Raw genomic sequence first — 16,759 nt, 5'->3', positions numbered from 1 at the left:
GCGGCCAACCAAAAGTCTTGGAAAGTGGCCCTAGCACTAGTGGGGCCCTATCCATCTTGGTCATGTATCCCGAACCAGAATTACCACAAAAGCCGATATATGTGGCTAAAAAGAAAGACTGGACAAAGCAGAAAGGTGCAATACTGGATGAAACAGGGTGGTGGATACTACTGGATGGAAAAAATTAATATTCCAGCTCCACCAGACCATTCACCAAGGGTCAACAAGACTCAGTGAACTCCTCAGACCCAGCTGCTCATCCCAAAGCTAGATCAAACTGTAAAAGGCCTGGTGTCCAGATGCCAAGCATGCACATGGCGAATCCAAAAAAAAAAAAGAAAAGAAATCCCTAGAAGGAATATAAGCATGCCAGGGGAGCACTGGGAACTGGACTTTACAGAGGTAAAACCAACTGCTTTAAATACAGGTAGCTTCTTGTGTTTGTGGACACATTTTCTGGATGGGTGGAAGCTTACCCTACCTGGACTGAGACTGCTTCAATTGTCACTGAGAAATGACTACAGAAACTCGTTTTTGGGTTTGGGTTGCCCTTCTCATTGGGTTCCGACAATGGCCTGGCCTTCATGGCCGAAGTCTCCCAAAATTTGACAAAGGCTTTAAATTTTAATTGGAAATTACATTGTGCATATAGACCTCAGAGTTCAGGATAGGTAGAAAAGATAAATAGGATTCTAAAAGAGACCTTGACTAAACTGGTCTCCAAAACTGGTAAAAGTTGGGCTGCTCTTCTCCCCTTTGCCCTCCTATTAGTAATGTATATGCCATATTGGGAAGGTTTCACTCTTTGAAATAATGTCACCTCTCCTCCCTAAATTACAAGATGTGCCCAAGGTTGAAGTATCTGACCATTCCCTTCTCAAGTCCTTGCAGGCACTCCAGCAAACCAGGAAAGCTAAACACCATGCTGAAAGGCTCCTACCTGTCCCAGTATTGGGAAATGGCTTCAAAATGTTTTTGAAAATAACTTTGGTATTAGAAAGCCAGAAGCTTGCATTTGGGGAGAAACTCAGTCAGGAAAGGGACCCTGCAGAGTTTCAGGCACCAAGGATGATTAGCAAAAAAAAAAAATAGAGAGAGCCCAGAGTCTTTTATATTTTAAAGGTAAGCAAAATTCCCCAAGGATGTGGGGAGATACCAAAAGCCTTCAAGAGATCCCAGACTCAGATAAGCAATTAACACATTTTGGGGTTGAACAAAAGGCTTGGGCTCTGTACCAGAGACAGGGCAGACCTACAGGAAGGAATCCCCACATCAAAAGACCTGCCCCAGAAGAGGCAGATCTGGTCGGGTCAGAAGATTAATTTGTAGATCAAGATGAAGGACCATGTATCTATAAAAACTGCTCTATATCCAAAAACTTTGGTGACTTCTTTTAAAGTCACCCCACTATGTCACCCTCTATGACATAGTTCTTTAAGTTATGTCCTGTCTTTCCATCTTTGTAATAATAAAATTGCTTAAGCTTACAGCAAACTGAGTTCAGGGAATTATTTTTTAAGATAGCTCAGAACAAGAACCCATGACTACATCTCACTGTTACAATTTGAGAGCCCAACAGGGCCCCATAACATTTCCCATCATTACATGACCCTTTCACCATTGGGGAGCCAGGGTACTTCTTCCATCCTAGAGATCTGGCATGGATAAAACAGATGCCCTCCTGGATTGTAGAATCAACCTGAAAAGGACCCTATTCCATCGCCCTCATCACCCCCATGGCAGTAAAGGTGATGGAATCTCGTCTTGGATCCACCACACCCAGCTAAAGAAATCCAGTGAAGGACAGCAGAAAGAGAGTAACTCGAACTCCAGATCCACTAAAGATAGACTCAGACAGGAGGCCTGATTTTTATGTTATCACTGTATGTTAAAAATGCAATGAAAATTTATGGGCCTTTGCAAAAGTGGGTATGGAAACTTAAAAAAAAAAAAACTAGGGGATAAAACAGTAATACAGATAAAGTGACTCCCCTCAGACCAGTTACAACACATACCAACCCTCTCTGTGCTGGTCTTTGCTCTCCCCCACGTCTATCAGGAAGACAAAGGGCAAAAACACTTTGTAATAGAGACCCGCTCAGAGTCTGGAGAGCACCTCTGGCGCATGGCCTTAGGGGAAACATGGTACATTTATGCTAATAAGGAGTTATTGGAGAAAGCTTAACTTTGGTCAAAAACAACCTTAAGAAAAAAAAGTGCCACCAAGAATCTGACAATCGGCATCAGTCACTATTTTTGCAGGCCCCTTGCTCCTATTACTGCCTATAACAGAGGGGCCTGCATCATAAATCATCTAGTGGATAATGTCAGGAAAAGAGTAAATGCAGTCCTGTTACTAGTTATTAGGGGACAATATAACCTATTGCCTACATATAATGAGTCCATGATTTGACTCAGTGATAAAAACCAGTGGGGAATGAAGCCATATGTCCCTTTTAGGCAGAAGCCTTAGGCAAGGGCATCCTGTAACTACACCTGTATATGTAAAGAAATTTTAACTGCTATAGCCAGACCCCTAGCCTTGTTGCTATTAGGTTTAACTATCAGACCATGCATTATCAATACCCTAGTTAAGTATATAAAAAATAGAGTATGCGCAATTAAACTCATGGTCACACACACTCATTATGTTAGTTTGGCAGAAGTAGACTCAGAGTCAAAGATTTGACTCTGTTACAAAGAAAAGGGGAGAATGATATAGGGCGCAGAAATGGCTCAAGTCTATATGTAAAAAGAGATGTACTGGCAGCCCCCTCACCCCACCAGCCACCACAGCCTAGATTAAAAACATAAGATAACTGCATCGGTTCCTGGACCAGAAATACAAGGCATGGGTTAATGGGTTTAGGAAAAACAACCTTATTTGTATTTACACTTTGCTATGCTGGAACAAACTTTTTTTTTTCCAAGTTTTGTGCAAAGCCCCACCAGTGCCAAGCCTTTGTAAACATTCCAGATTTGGGCTATAAAACCTGTACTCCCCGGTAGCTTGGGGCTGCATTTGGAAGGTTCAGATCCTACATGTAGCACTGGTGTGCCAGAGTTCCTCCCTGTGGAATGAAATCTTTGAGTTTACGTCTTCTGAGTCGGTGGTCTCTTTTGCGCGATATCCAGACCCCACAACAGGTCTCACTAAGTTGCTGAGGTTGGTTTCAAACTGGGGATCCTCGTATCTCAGTTCCGAGAACTGGGATTCCAGGAATGTGCTACCACATCCGGCTTCCATCAAGATTTCAGTAACTACGCCCTGATGGTTTCATGAATGGGAGCACTTCCACTATTTATTTTGGCAGAACATATTTTAAGTAACAGCAGCTTTTACATAACACTCCTTGCATGACAATTTTAAAAAGAGGAAATCATTTTTACATTTGGGGATAGAACTTAATTGCTAGGAATACAAGTATAACAACAACAAAACTGAAAAAAAAAAAAAAAAACTAAAGCAGGATTACCACTGAAGCCTGAAAGAAACTAGAAAGCTTGTAGTCCCATTCCTGAAATGCAAGAAATGGCATAATTAATATAATTTACAAAGAAGTTATTGTCAAAGGGGGCATACTGCCAACCCAATTAATTCATCTAATTTAGCTAATAACCACTCTGCCATACCTACTCCCATTTACATGCAGAAAAATACTTGATACATTCACATGAACTATGCCACAGACCCCTCATCAACTGTGCCAAGGCACTTATTTTTTCAGTTCTGGAGATTTAACCCAGGGGCATTCTAACTCTGAGCCGCACCCCCAGCTTTATTTTTTATTCTTTATTTTGAAACGGGGGTCTCACTAAGTTGTGGAGGGCCTCACTAAGTAGCTGAGGCTGGCCACAAACCTGCAATCCTCCTATCTCAGCCTCCCAAGTACTGGGATTACAAGCATGCACCACCACAGCCCGGCTTTGCAAAGGCATTTTCCACATTGCCTGAGGAAGGATTTTGAAATATTTGTCTAGAGCAGGATGGGAGAGAACAAGAACCTAGTGGAAATCTGCGCTTATAGCTCAGAAAGTATGGGTCAACAGCATCAGATGACACATAAGAATGGCAAGGGACTGCTGACTGCCAGCCCCTCACAATGCGCAGGACTTCCATTTTCCATCCCACCCTGCATGGCCATGTAGACCAAGCACTATCCATTTTATTTTCAGAGACATACATCAGTAAACATTTCATAAATAGAATCAGCCAGCTATCGCTCGCACCTGGTTGTTGGAATACTCCTGTCACTATTAGCCCCAAACATATTAGAGTGAAGCTCTGAGCAAGACCTAAGCAGGCAGCTGCCACTTCTACCTTTACATGACACTGAGGTTCAGGAACCACAGATCAGGTCCTGTGATGTGGTCCTAAGACTGTGGTCACTCTAACTCCATCTGCTCCTCTTCCTCTTATTTCTTTCTAGCTCCAAGCACAATTTCATCTGGAGAATAAAGGAAAATCCTAGTTTACAAACTAAAGCTAAACACTAAAGACCAGAAGTGATGAACTCAAAGATTTGGCCACTAGAGCCAGGCATGGTAGCACATGTCTGTAATCCTAGTACTAGGGAGACAGAGGCAGGAGGATCTCAGGTTCAAGGCCAGTCTCAGCAATTTAGCAAGGCTGTCAGAAACTTAGTGATTATCTCTTTTCAAATAAATTTAAAAACAAATAAAATAGGGCTGGGGGTATAGCTCAGAGATAGAGTGGTCCTGGTTTCAATCACCAGTACCAAACAAACAAAACAGATCTTGCGAGACATTTGTGAGGATGGTTAGATTCAAGATAGTCGATGACTAGGACAATGACACACTAAGGCTCTTCAGGACTTGCCTCTTCACAGGGCTGAGGCATCATAGTGAGATTGGCTGAGTCCTTCATTGGGCAGGAAGACAGGGGCTTCCATCCCTCTTGGCTTCTAAGTAATTGAGTGGCCTTGTTCAGGCCACATTCTCTCTTGGAACTTCCATTTCCTCATGAGTGAGATTCTTGAGTATAACTAGATGGGTAATTCTAGATGGGTAATTCTCAGCCTTTCTTCCCCCATTAACGCGTGACACGTTTCCAAGGCAGCCCCATGGTCATCCCAGAATATGAGGTGCTTTGATGAGACAGGGCTATGTTTCTTACACTTCTCTCTCTCTCCGTCTCCCTCTCTCTGTTTCTTTCTCTCTCTCTCTCTCTCTCTCTCTCTCTCTCTCTCTCTCTCTCTCTCTCTCTCTCTCCCTCTCTCTCCCTCTCTCTCCCTCCCACTCTCCCTTCCTCCCTCCCTCCCTCCCTTCCTCCCTCTCTCTCTCTCTCTCCCTCCCTCCCTCCCATCCTCTCTCTTAACGCAGGCCCTCTTTTGAAGACCATGACAATATAAAGGTGATCTGAGACTGTCTTTAACTGTCCCTGATTCTCAGTAGAAAAAGTGATTGTCCCAGTCTGCCTCCCAAAAAGAACAGAGTTGAATTGGGTAGCTTAAATGTCATCCCTCTTCTGGACTAGGGGAGATTCCTTTTTTACTTCTTCTTCACTGTCCTTTGTTAAACTTCTCCACCATCCCTTCCTCAGCCAAGAGGTGCTTGGGCAGCAGGACAGGTGCAATTTGGCATAGAAACTAAACTCCTGACTTTACTCCCTGGCTCTCTGAAGCACAATCCAACCCCCAGGAGATCCACACTGATCTTGTAAGAGAGTTGAAGGTCAGTTTTTCTTCCCCTTTCAGCAAGCAGCAGACAAGAATGTTCTGCAGAGGGCCAAAGCCAGATAGACTTACGTAGAACACACTGGCGTCTTTCTGTTCCCATTCTCCCTATATTTTGGAAGCTCCAGTGGGAATGTGGCCTGAATATAAGCACTCCCGGGCTGCAATCATTAACAGTGAGCACTTTTGTGAATTCATTCAGCCCCCCTGCCTGTCTTATTTCGTGGCCTTGAATGATCTGTTGTCTCTGAACAATTCACTTGTTGTACTCCAGAGAGCAGGCAGATCCCAACTCTGCATTGTTTCTTATATGGGCAACAAAAGCTATCTTCTTATCCCAGAACACCACACTGATAAAAGACTGATTAAAGCTTCTTTTGTGGTGAAACTTAATGGGTCTGGGTTGGGCATTATATTTGATTAACCCCAACTAGTCATTACATGGCATTTTATAGAGAGTACAATGATAACCAATCACTCTGGTTCCTGAATTCCTGAGTGGGGCTAGGTCATTATAGGCAGGGCTGGCCTTCAGCAACTGGAAGCCAATGAACTTATCACGGGGGGGGGGGGGGGGGGGGGGGGGGCTCAACCTTCCCCTCTGGCTCCTCCCTTCCCTAGCCATCCTTCATTATCCTTCCTTCCCAGGCACCCAGGGCTTTCAAATTAGTAGGCTCTTTCAGGAAGATATCTGCTAAATTTGTTTCCACAGCATGATTGATTCAGCAGGCATCCCTTTTCCAGAGTAATAAAGAAAGGAGATGAGGTGAGTGTTGTGGAGCATGAAGGGGTAATCTCTCATGGTGATCTCAGAGTCCACCTAGATACTCAGCTCAGACTCTGTTCCATCACTGGGCCACTAGTTTCTCCTCACAGGCATGCCAGGACCTGGCCTCAACTTGGAGAGTTAAAAAAACCTCTGGTTCTGAGCTGTGTATTGTGTTTTATGTTCAAAATCCCAGTATTTTGAGACTGAGACTGGAGGATTGCAGATTCTAGGCTGATGCATGGTAACTTAGCAAGGCCCTCAGCAATTTAGAGACCCTGTTTCAAAATAAAAAATAAAATAGGGCTGAGGGTGTAGCTTAGAGGTAGAACCCCTCTCCCCAGGTTTAATTCCTAGCACTACTTCACACAAACTCTGGTCTGGCCCTAGAGGACTGCTGCATGTCTTCCTCTGCTTTATTCTCCCCATCCCCACTCCTAGTGACTAGACAGTGACTTTGCTTGAGCAACTGTCTCTCTGCCCTATACTTGGAATGTGACACCTGGGTGACCTAGGATGCCAAGGCTTCTAAGAATGGGTCATAGCCAGGCATGGTGGTACACTCTTGTAATCCCAGTACTTGGGAGACTGAAACAGGAGGATAGCAAGTTCATCAACATAGCAAGGTTTTTAGCAACTTAGTGAGACTCTATTTCCAAATAAAAATGTTAAAAATCATCCTGAGGGTATAGCTCAGAGGTAGAATGCTCCTCGGTTCAATCCCCAGAACCACACACACACACACACACACACACACACACACACACACACACACACAGAATGGATCTCTACTTGGTGTTTCCAATTCTGCCTCTATTCTCTCTAACCTTCTCTCTTTCACTGAGGTGGGATAGAAGAATAAAATATCAGGTAGAAAGGAAACAAACTGGGAAGAAAAGGGAAAATATAATTTAAAATCTAGAAACTTCATAATACTTAGCTTCACCTTACCAAGCCTGCTCTTTCTTAGACAAAAAACATTTATTTATTTATTATTTATTTATTTATTGTGGCACTTGATATGTCATGTCCCTTCCTCCTCCCATGGAACCCCACAGCGGGGACAGGAGGCGGAACCCCAGAAGCCAGAGAGGAGATGTTGTGAGACTCAGGTGTTGCGAGACTACAGATGTGAGAGGACTGGCTAGCCCCAACCCAAGAACTGGCTACATAAATGCCATCAGTTCCTCTGATCACATGACTCTGCCGACTGACTGTGACTGCTGGCTGACTCTGCTGACTGCATGGCTCTGGTGTTCAGTCATCGGTCCCTTCCCCTATGGTTGGCAGACCTCACCCGAAGGTGCCAGTTTGATTAAAGACACCTGGTCTCACACAATAACTTGGCTAGTGCTTGCCTCCTCTGCACCCTCCAACTCCATTTCAACATTACAGTACTGAGGATTGAACCCAAAGGCATTCTACCTTCTAGCTACACTCCCAGCCTGATTTTATCTCTTATTTGGAAACAGGGTCTTTCTAAGTTGATGAGTCTCACTACTTGCTAAGGTTGCCTTAAACCTGTGATCCTCCTGTCTTAGCTTCCCAAGTACTGAGATTACAGTGCCACCATGCCTGGCTCACACTTTTACTTATAATATCAGACCTGGCGTGTCCTTTCCTAAGACAGGCAAAGGTCTTCAATAAGCTTGGCCTATACACATTTGATAAGAATAGCCCACCTGGCCTGTCCTTCACCTGGGTTCTTAACAGGCCTAGCCTAAACTTTTTTTTTTTTTTTTTTTTTTTTTTTTTGGTGGTACTGGGGGTGGAACCCAGAGGCTTTCTACCTCCGGGCTATACTCCTAGACCTTTTTTAATATTTTATTTGGAAACAGGGTCTCACTAAGTTGCTGAAAGCCTCATTAAGTAGCTGAGGCTGGCTTTGAACCTGCACAATCCTCCTATCTCAGCCTCCCAAGCGCAGGGATTACAAGCATGCGCCACCATGCCCGGCTTAGCCTAAACTTTTAAAGCATAATGGCCTAGCTTCACACCTGAAATACCTAAGATGCTTGAAAAAACCAACCAAACAAACAAAATACCAAGAAGGAAGTTTCACATTTGTCAACCCCCCCCCCTTCCCACCTTAACTTTCTGGGAGGTAAATTCCAAAAACCTCCCCTTTTGTTAAGCACAGCACCTACCAATAAAATGTCAAGAACTTAAAAATTAAAAGGAAGGAGACCAGCCATCCTATTATCTCATCCTTGCCATGTACCCTTAGACACCCCCTTTCTTCCCTTATAAGAAAAGAATTGCAAAGATCTCAGGGGCCTTTCACACTCTCAAGGTGGCCCACATTCTCCCTTGAATGTATATCCCCACTTTTTCTTAAAAAAAAAAAAAAAAAAAAAACCTCTGTCTTTGTCTCTGACTGGCGTGTGCTGAAATCTTTTTACCACAGAAGCCAAGGACCCCAAGTTCCTGAGGTAAGTTTCCATCCCCAACCTAGGAAACTCCTCAGGACTCTCCACAGAATGATCATGTTTTCTTGTGACACTACCACTGATAAGAGCTAGAATCTTTTTAGGTGCCTTTTTTGGATTTCCAAATATTTTCTGCCTGTACCCCCCTTTTTTTCTTTTCATTACTGAGGATGGAACCCAGGGGTATTGTACTTCCGAGATACACCCTGAGCCCTATCTTTTATTCTTTATTTTGAAACAGGGTCTCACTGAGTTGCAAAGGGCCTCACTAAGTAGCTGAGGCTGTTGGCAAACCGCGATCCTCCTGTCTCCACCTCCCCACTGCAGGGATTACAAGCATGCGCCACCACGCCTGGCCACCCCTCCAGGAATAGGAAGCAACATGGATATCAGGGAAACTTACCCAGAAGATGAATAAATAAAGTACCCTTCAAAATTCCACTGGAACACCTACCCCTCTCTCTGTGTATTCTTGGGGCTCTGTATGCACCCCTTAGTCACAGCCGTGACCACACTGTGCTTACTGGTATAGTTATTGACTTGTACCCTATGCAATATTATAAATTTGAGAGCAAATACCATGTTTTGACTTTGTTAGTTCAGCACATAATCAGCCTTTACTTTCTTTTCTAATGAGGTGATAAATTGAATGAGTGATTTGAAAAGTAAGACTCATACCCCAAGTTGTGGAATCTTCATTCTTCACCATCCAGGAGCCCTGCCTGGTGCCTGGGCTTAATTGAAATAACCCTTTATAACAGGTAGCAAATCTTTTGGGATGATATTAGCATAGCAGTGTGTGTGTGTGTGTGTGTGTGTGTGTGTGTGTGTGTGTGTGTGTGTGTTAATGGGGATTGACAGGGACATTCTACATCTGAGTCTGAGCTATACCCCAGCCCCTTTTTAGTTATTTTTTTCTTGTTGTTGTTTGTTTGTTTGTTTTGGTGGTGGTACTTGGAATGGGACCCAGGGACATTCTACCTCTGAGCTATACCCTCAAACCTTTTTTTTTTTTTTTAAACAAGATCTCACTAAGTTGCAGGCGGCCTCACTAAGTAGCTGAGGCTGGCCATGAACCTGAGATCTTCCTGCCTCAGCCTCCCAAGCACTGGGATTACAGGGTGTGTCACCATGTCCAGTTTATGATTTTGTGTTGATACAGGGTCTCACTAAGTTTCTGAGAATTTCACTATATTGCTGGGTCTGTCCTCAAATCTTCATTCCTCCTATCTCAGCCTCCCAAGTATGAGGATTACAGGTGTGGGCCACCATGCCCAGCTCTAACATCATTTTAATACCAATTTTCTTTGACAAATATTTGTTTGGCTTCACTTTATTTATTTAGTGATAAATTCTACTTCTGAGCTACACCTCCAGCCCTTCTTATTTTATATTTTGAAACAAAGTCTCACTAAGTTGCTGAAGCTATTCTCAAACATATGATCCTCCTGTCTCAGCCTCCTAGGTGTATGCCACTGAACCCATATTGGCTTGCTTTTTTTTTCCCCAAATATTTGATGTGCCTGTTTTAACATGTGTCTCTTGCAAAAAGCATACAGCTGGAGCCGAGCACTGTGGAACAGCAAATGTGGGAGGGTTTTCTTGGAGCTTCCTTCATTTGCCTGAGGAAGGTCATCCACAGGGAAGGCAACTGTATGACTCACCTCCCTGGGAATCTTACCCATCAGGGAAGACAAATTCCTAGCACAGAGAGAATGGAGGTAGACACCAGGTGCAGTAAACTTTACCATAGGATCTCCTGATCTTCTGAGTGCCCATTCATCATTCCCAATCTCATTTACTCTTCCCTAAGTTGCCACATCTCCCCTCCCCTCTCCTCTATAAAGATGGGGTATAATCTGATAGGGTGCTATAGTCTGGATCTAAAATGTCCCCCAAAGGCCCACTTGGTAAAGGCTTGGTTCCCAGTTGGTAGGTGGTGGAAACTTAGGGAGTGGGGCCTGGTGGAAAAGCTTTTGGTTATTGGATGTGCTCTTGAAGAAGACTATAGGCCCCTATTTCTTCCTCCTTTTGCAACTATAGCCATGAGGTGAGCAGTTTTACTTCACCGCACATTCTGGGCCACAGTGCACCGCCTCACTACAGGCTCAGAAACAACATGAACTGATGGACTGAAACCTCCAAAACTGTGAGCATTGGCTGGGTGTGGTGGCACATGTCTACAATCCCAGTACTTGGAAGAATCAGACAGAAGAATCCACAGGTCTGAGGCCAGCCTCAGCAATTTAGGGAGACACTGTTTCAAAATTAAAAAAAAAAAAAAAGAGCTGGGGATGAAGCTCAGAGGTAGAATGTCCCTGGGTTCAATCTCTAGTACCAATAGATAATAAAAAATAAAAGACGAGGTCAGGGAATAAAGATGATGCATTTTGGAGGAGAAAATAAGCTAAGTTTGTATGTTGTTTTGTATGGTTAAAATAAAAAAAGATTAAATTATGATTTCATGAATCACACAGCTTATTGTTATACACAGAATTTTTTTTACAATGCTTAAAGAGGGGGAAATTGGGCAGGGGTGGAGTACAATATGGAATTCTTGTCTGACATATGCAAAGCTCAGGATTTGATCTTCAGCACTATACACACACACACACACACACACACACACACACACACACACACACAGGAGAATAACAAGAACAGATTTTATAGGAAATTGTATCAATAAATGAGATCCAATAACCACAAAATGAATGAGTTCCAGTTTTGTTCAGAGTCCCATTGTTAAAATCCAGTTGCTCAGTTAGGATGGAAGCAAGCCTCTATGGACGTAAAGTCTGATAGAAGTTTGAGGTTAACCTTTATGATGTAGGATAGAAGAAATAGTAGGTACAAAGGATACAGACAGGAAGTAAAAGTAAAATATAACTTTAATATAAGAACCTGAAGCTGAAGTGCTCCAGACTCTAATCCACAAACCAGTTCTTTTTCCCAGGCCTAACTCTCCCAAGTCCCTGGAATCCTATAGATCCTAGAGTTAACTAAAAGAAACTACATTGTACATTGATAACAAGACAGATATAATATTTTGAGAAACCATAATTTAGGACACTCCAGCTTATCTGTCAATTAGCTAAGAAGGACCCCAATCAGCCTGAGGACCCTAGGTTGACCAGTCCACCAGACCATCAGGACTACAGGACTGAGATCATCCACCCTAAAGCTGACTAGGCTACCAGACCACCCTAAACTGCCTCGGGGACTACTGGACTGAGATCATCCTCACACATCTCCTCTAGCCCACCCCTCATGAAAGTTCCTTATAAGAAGAGAACCCTGAACTCCCCAAAATGCCTTTCTTATCTTGAGGTGGCCCACATTCTCTCTTAAATGTGTATTTCCTCCCCTTTCCCCAAATAAACTTCTGTCCATGTCTTTGACTGGCAGGTACTGAAATTCTTTTTCGTCACGTTAGCCAAGGACCCTGCAGATCCTGAGGTCCTGAGCTGAGGACTCACCCCAAAATTTCTAAAAGAGGTTCTCAGAAGTGATGAACAGCTTGGCTAACACAGTGATCTGTGACAATGTAGAAGGTCTGGACACTATTGAGCTCTGCCTGTGTTGGCAGGCAAGACTGGAGAAAGACTGTGTTGGCTGGCAGAGAAAAGCCCTGTCATGGCCTGCGCTGAGCCTGTCTGTCATGGTTTTGAGTTTATTTTATTATTATTATTATTATTATTATTATTATTATTATTATGGTACTGGGGGTGGAACCCAGAGGCTTTCTACCTCCGGGCTATACTCCCAGACCTGTTTTATGTTTTATTTGGAAACAGGGTCTCGCTAAGTTGCTGAGAACCTCACTAAGTAGCTGAGGCTGGCTTTGAACCTGCGCGATCCTTCTGTCTCAGCCTCCCAAGCGCGGGGATTACAAGCGTGTGCCACCACGCCCGGCATGGTTTTGAGTTTATTTGTGTTTTAGAATCTAATGGTTAAGGTCAATCACTCAAGTCATGGTGTGATAAGGTGTGGTGTATCTAGGAGTGGTGGTGCACACCCATAATCCCATCTACTCAGGAGGCTGAGGCAGGAGGACTGCAAGTTCAAGGTCTTCCTGGGCTCATAGCAAGGCGCCGTCTCAAAATAATTTTTTAACTGTGATGTAACATTCTCACTTGATTACACTCTATATTTTTATCACATGTCACAGCAAGCTATGTAAGTGGAATCCTTTTACAGCTCCAAAACCATGCAATTTAGGAAGCAAGTAGTTTTAACTTCAATTCAGAAGTTTTCCTTGAGATGAGCCAGAAAGGACCTTGCTGTTATCAAAAACCTGGGACTAAAGGAGAGAGAAAACAAACTGGTTTTGGTGTGAATCACCAAACTGAAACTGGGAGAAAGCCTTTATTTTTCAGCGAGGTGAAGCTGAAGTTTATGACTAAGCTGTGTATGTGTATGTTTTTCTTTTCAACCATTTGGAATTTACTTTCCCACCAAAATTCATTACAGAGCATGTTAAAACTCAGGTAATGTTATGGTTTTGAAGAAGATGATGTTACGGTTTGGGAAACTGTCCCCAGTGACCTTTGTTAGATCCCTGGGAATAATTAAAAAAAAAAAAGCCACGAAAAGATAAAAAGGTGCAGGTTCTTGTCCTGAGCTAAGGATAAATATGCAATAGCCTGGACCCTTGCTGAAGATTTAAACGAGTTTATTAAAAAGATAGAAATAGCCGGGCATGGTGGCACGCACTTGTAATCCCCGCGCTTGGGAGGCTGAGACAGGAGGATCGCACAGGTTCGAAGCTAGCCTCGCTGGCTTAAGAGACCCTGTTCCAAAAAAAAATAAAGAAAAAAAATAAAGAAAAAAGATAGAAATACAGAAGACAGCTGGGTGTGGTGCTTGGGAGGCAGAGACAGGAGGATCGTGTTGGTTTGAAGCCAGCCTCGCTGGCTTAAGAGACCCTGTTTCCAAATAAAAATATTTAAAAAATAGGTCTGGGAGTGTAGCCCAGAGGTAGAAGGGTTTACAGGAACCCCAGTGCCACCAAAAGAAATAAAGAAGACAGTTACAGCCCCATGCCATTCAGGAGTGGCAATGGGGGGGGGGGTTCGAACAAATTCACCAAAGATACAACATGTGGAGCATTCTTATAGCCAGCCCACCAGATCGGCAGGTCCTTTGGTATGTAGATGTGCTGCCCTATCTCTAACCCAGGTATCCTGCTCTGTCTCCACCCCAGCCAGATCCATCCCCTCTGGGGCAAGGGGGTAGCTCTGTCTCTGGCACAGATCCCCACACCTTTTGTTACACTCCAAAATGTGTTAAGTTGCTTATCCGGAATCTGGGATTTCCTCAGGTCCTTGAGGAAGTTTGCCTCTCTTTAGAAATGTAAAAAGGTCCTTTTTCCTGAAGCTTCTGGCTTTCTTTACTACCAAAGACATATTTTAAAATTAGAAATCTTTCCCAATACTGGTACATTAATACATTTTAAAACCTCTTCCCAATACTGGTACAGGTACCTGCCAAGTATTGTGGTGTAGTCCTGTAATATCAGTACTTGAGAGGCTGAGACAGGAGGATTGAAGTTTTGAGGACAGCCTCAGCAATTTAGCAAAGCCTCCAGCAAATTATCAAGAGCCTGTTTTGAAATAAAATAGGGCTAGGGGTATAACTCAGAGGTAGAATACCCCTGGGTTCAATCCCCAAAACTAAAACAAACAAATTCAGATGTCCAGAATCTCCTCTTATACTTTGACTCAATTGATCTAAAATAGAGGCTCAGAGTTTATATTTTTATGGCTGGGGCTTAGTTTGGTGGTAGAATATTTGTCTAGCATGTAGGAGGGAGACTCTGAGTTCAATTCCTGGCACTGTGAAAAAATATATATATATGTTTTAAGCGGGCGTGGTGGCATACACCTTGGGAGGCAGAGACAGGAGGATCACGCAGGTTCGAAGCCAGCCATGCTGGCTTAAGAGACCCTGTTTCCAAATAAAAAAAAGTATAAAATAGGTCTGGGGGTGTAGCCCGGTGTTAGGTCCTCGACCCCCATATGGGACAGGGGTGGGGCTGACCCGCCTATCCTGCGAGACCCAGGATGTTCCCACGGAAAGCCACTCCCCTTTGATAAAAAGGGGAACGCGGCGATCTCGAGAGGGACAGAGAGAAGCCACACACAGAAGAAGCCTGTGGGACGGAGAGATTTCTGCATCCGTGGAAGGCTCTCTTCCACCCCCCCTCCCACCCCCCATCCCGCACCCGCGATACGGGGGTGGGGGAGGGAGCTGCCTGGGACTCATGGGCTGATCTAATAAAGACTTATGCCGCCTGCATGGCCGATCTCGCGTGTCGGTGGATCGCTCGCAAATCAATAATCTGGTGCCGAAATGAAACCCGACGTACCTATTTTGGCCTTTGGATCTATGCGCTTTAAACTTCTGCACTTCCCGGAGCCACGGACTCCTGAAACCTCCCGCGGCCGCCTCCTCCCTGCAGATTCCTGGGCGTCCTGAAGCCCCCGGCAGCCTCCCGCGCTCTGCTGGGAGCCGGCGGCCATGTTCTCATTGCTACGGCGCTCTGCCTGCCTGCCTGCTGGTTGGACTGTCCCAGCTCGGCGCTCCGGTCACCGCCGGGACGGGGCCGGCGCCAGGCGGCGACCAGGATCGCGGCCGGCGGTCCTGAGCCTGGGAGCCCGCCGCCTCCCAGCCGCTGCCCGCCGGGCGGGCCGGGAGTGATGCGCCGCGGGACCCGGATCCTGGCCGCGGGCCGCCGCGGCCCACCGCCGCCGCCGAGACCCCAGACCCCCGGGACGCCGCCGCCATGGAGAGCGGCCCGCACGCCAAACCGCAGCCGGGCGCAGCCCCAGCTGGGGATCCCCCCAGCAGCTCGGCGCGTTCCCGAAAGACGCGGGGACCTGGCTTACTGGACTCTCAGCTTATTTAACTGCATGCGCGGCCTCCGCCCGCCCAGACTTCTGCAAACTGCTGAAAAAAGATACGCGCTCGCGCCTCCCGCCCTCGCCTGTGCTACGCCCGCGGCCCCGAGCCGCCAGCTCGCCGTGCCATGGAGGATTCCATCACTGCTGGGACCTCTAGCTAATTTGCCCCTGGCGGTGCCCCTCGGGGCCCAGCCTCACCATCTGGCGCGCGCCTAAAGCCATTTTTGTCTCCACGCCATGGGCCCGGCAACCCATGCCCCGCGGCGGATCCCCATTCTCCCAGCCCGCGCTCAACGCGCCCCAACGCACAGCTGGGCTCCCGCGGACAAAGGCACAGCTCGGCGCCTTCCAAAGAGACACAGCGGACTTCCAAAGGGGCAGCCTCAGCCCCCAACAGTTCCCAGCCCCGGCCCCAGCCCCCAGCAGCTGGGCTCCCGCGGACAAAGGTGCAGCTCGGCGCCTTCCAAAGAGACACAGCGGACTTCCAAAGGGGCAGCCTCAGCCCCCAACAGTTCCCAGCCCCGGCCCCAGCTCCCAGCAGCTGGGCGCGTCCCAAAAAGGTCCGGCAGATTTCTGCTTCTCCCCGCCTATGGCGCTGGCTACTACGTTGCTGTAAGTACTAGGTTTTAAAACCAAATCCTTGGTGGTCTATTGGTTAGGATTGGGCGCTCTCATCGCCGTGACCTGAGTTCAATTCCTGGTCGGAACAAAAAAAAAAAAAAAAAAAGCCATTTTGATACTGGCCCCCGGGCCTCAAGGGGGATGGCAGCAGCCATTTTGATACTGGCCCCCGGGCCTTAAGGGGGACGGCAGCAGCCATTTTGATACTGGCCCCCGGGCCTTAAGGGGGACGGCAGCAGCCATTTTGATACTGGCCCCCGGGCCTTAAGGGGGACGGCAGCAGCCATTTTGGTACTGGCACCCGGGCTCTAAGGGGGACGGCGGCAGCCATCTTTGATACAT

General features: G+C 45.8%; 1 pseudogene across 1 annotated transcript in view; it reads left to right on the top strand.

Moving 5' to 3' along the window:
* Positions 1-16,012, top strand: part of LOC308273967 (survival motor neuron protein-like) — a 36,802-nt pseudogene extending 20,790 nt beyond the window's left edge. Inside the window, exons 2-3 of the transcript in view lie at positions 8,870-8,894; positions 15,355-16,012. The product of the transcript in view is annotated as a survival motor neuron protein-like (transcript). The remainder of the gene's footprint in view (positions 1-8,869; positions 8,895-15,354) is intronic.
* The last annotated feature ends 747 nt before the right edge of the window (positions 16,013-16,759 follow it).

The sequence above is a fragment of the Muscardinus avellanarius genome (assembly GCF_963383645.1).
Source record: "Muscardinus avellanarius genome assembly, chromosome: 15".
NCBI lineage: Eukaryota > Metazoa > Chordata > Mammalia > Rodentia > Gliridae > Muscardinus > Muscardinus avellanarius.
This window is presented reverse-complemented; position numbering and strand designations above follow the sequence as displayed.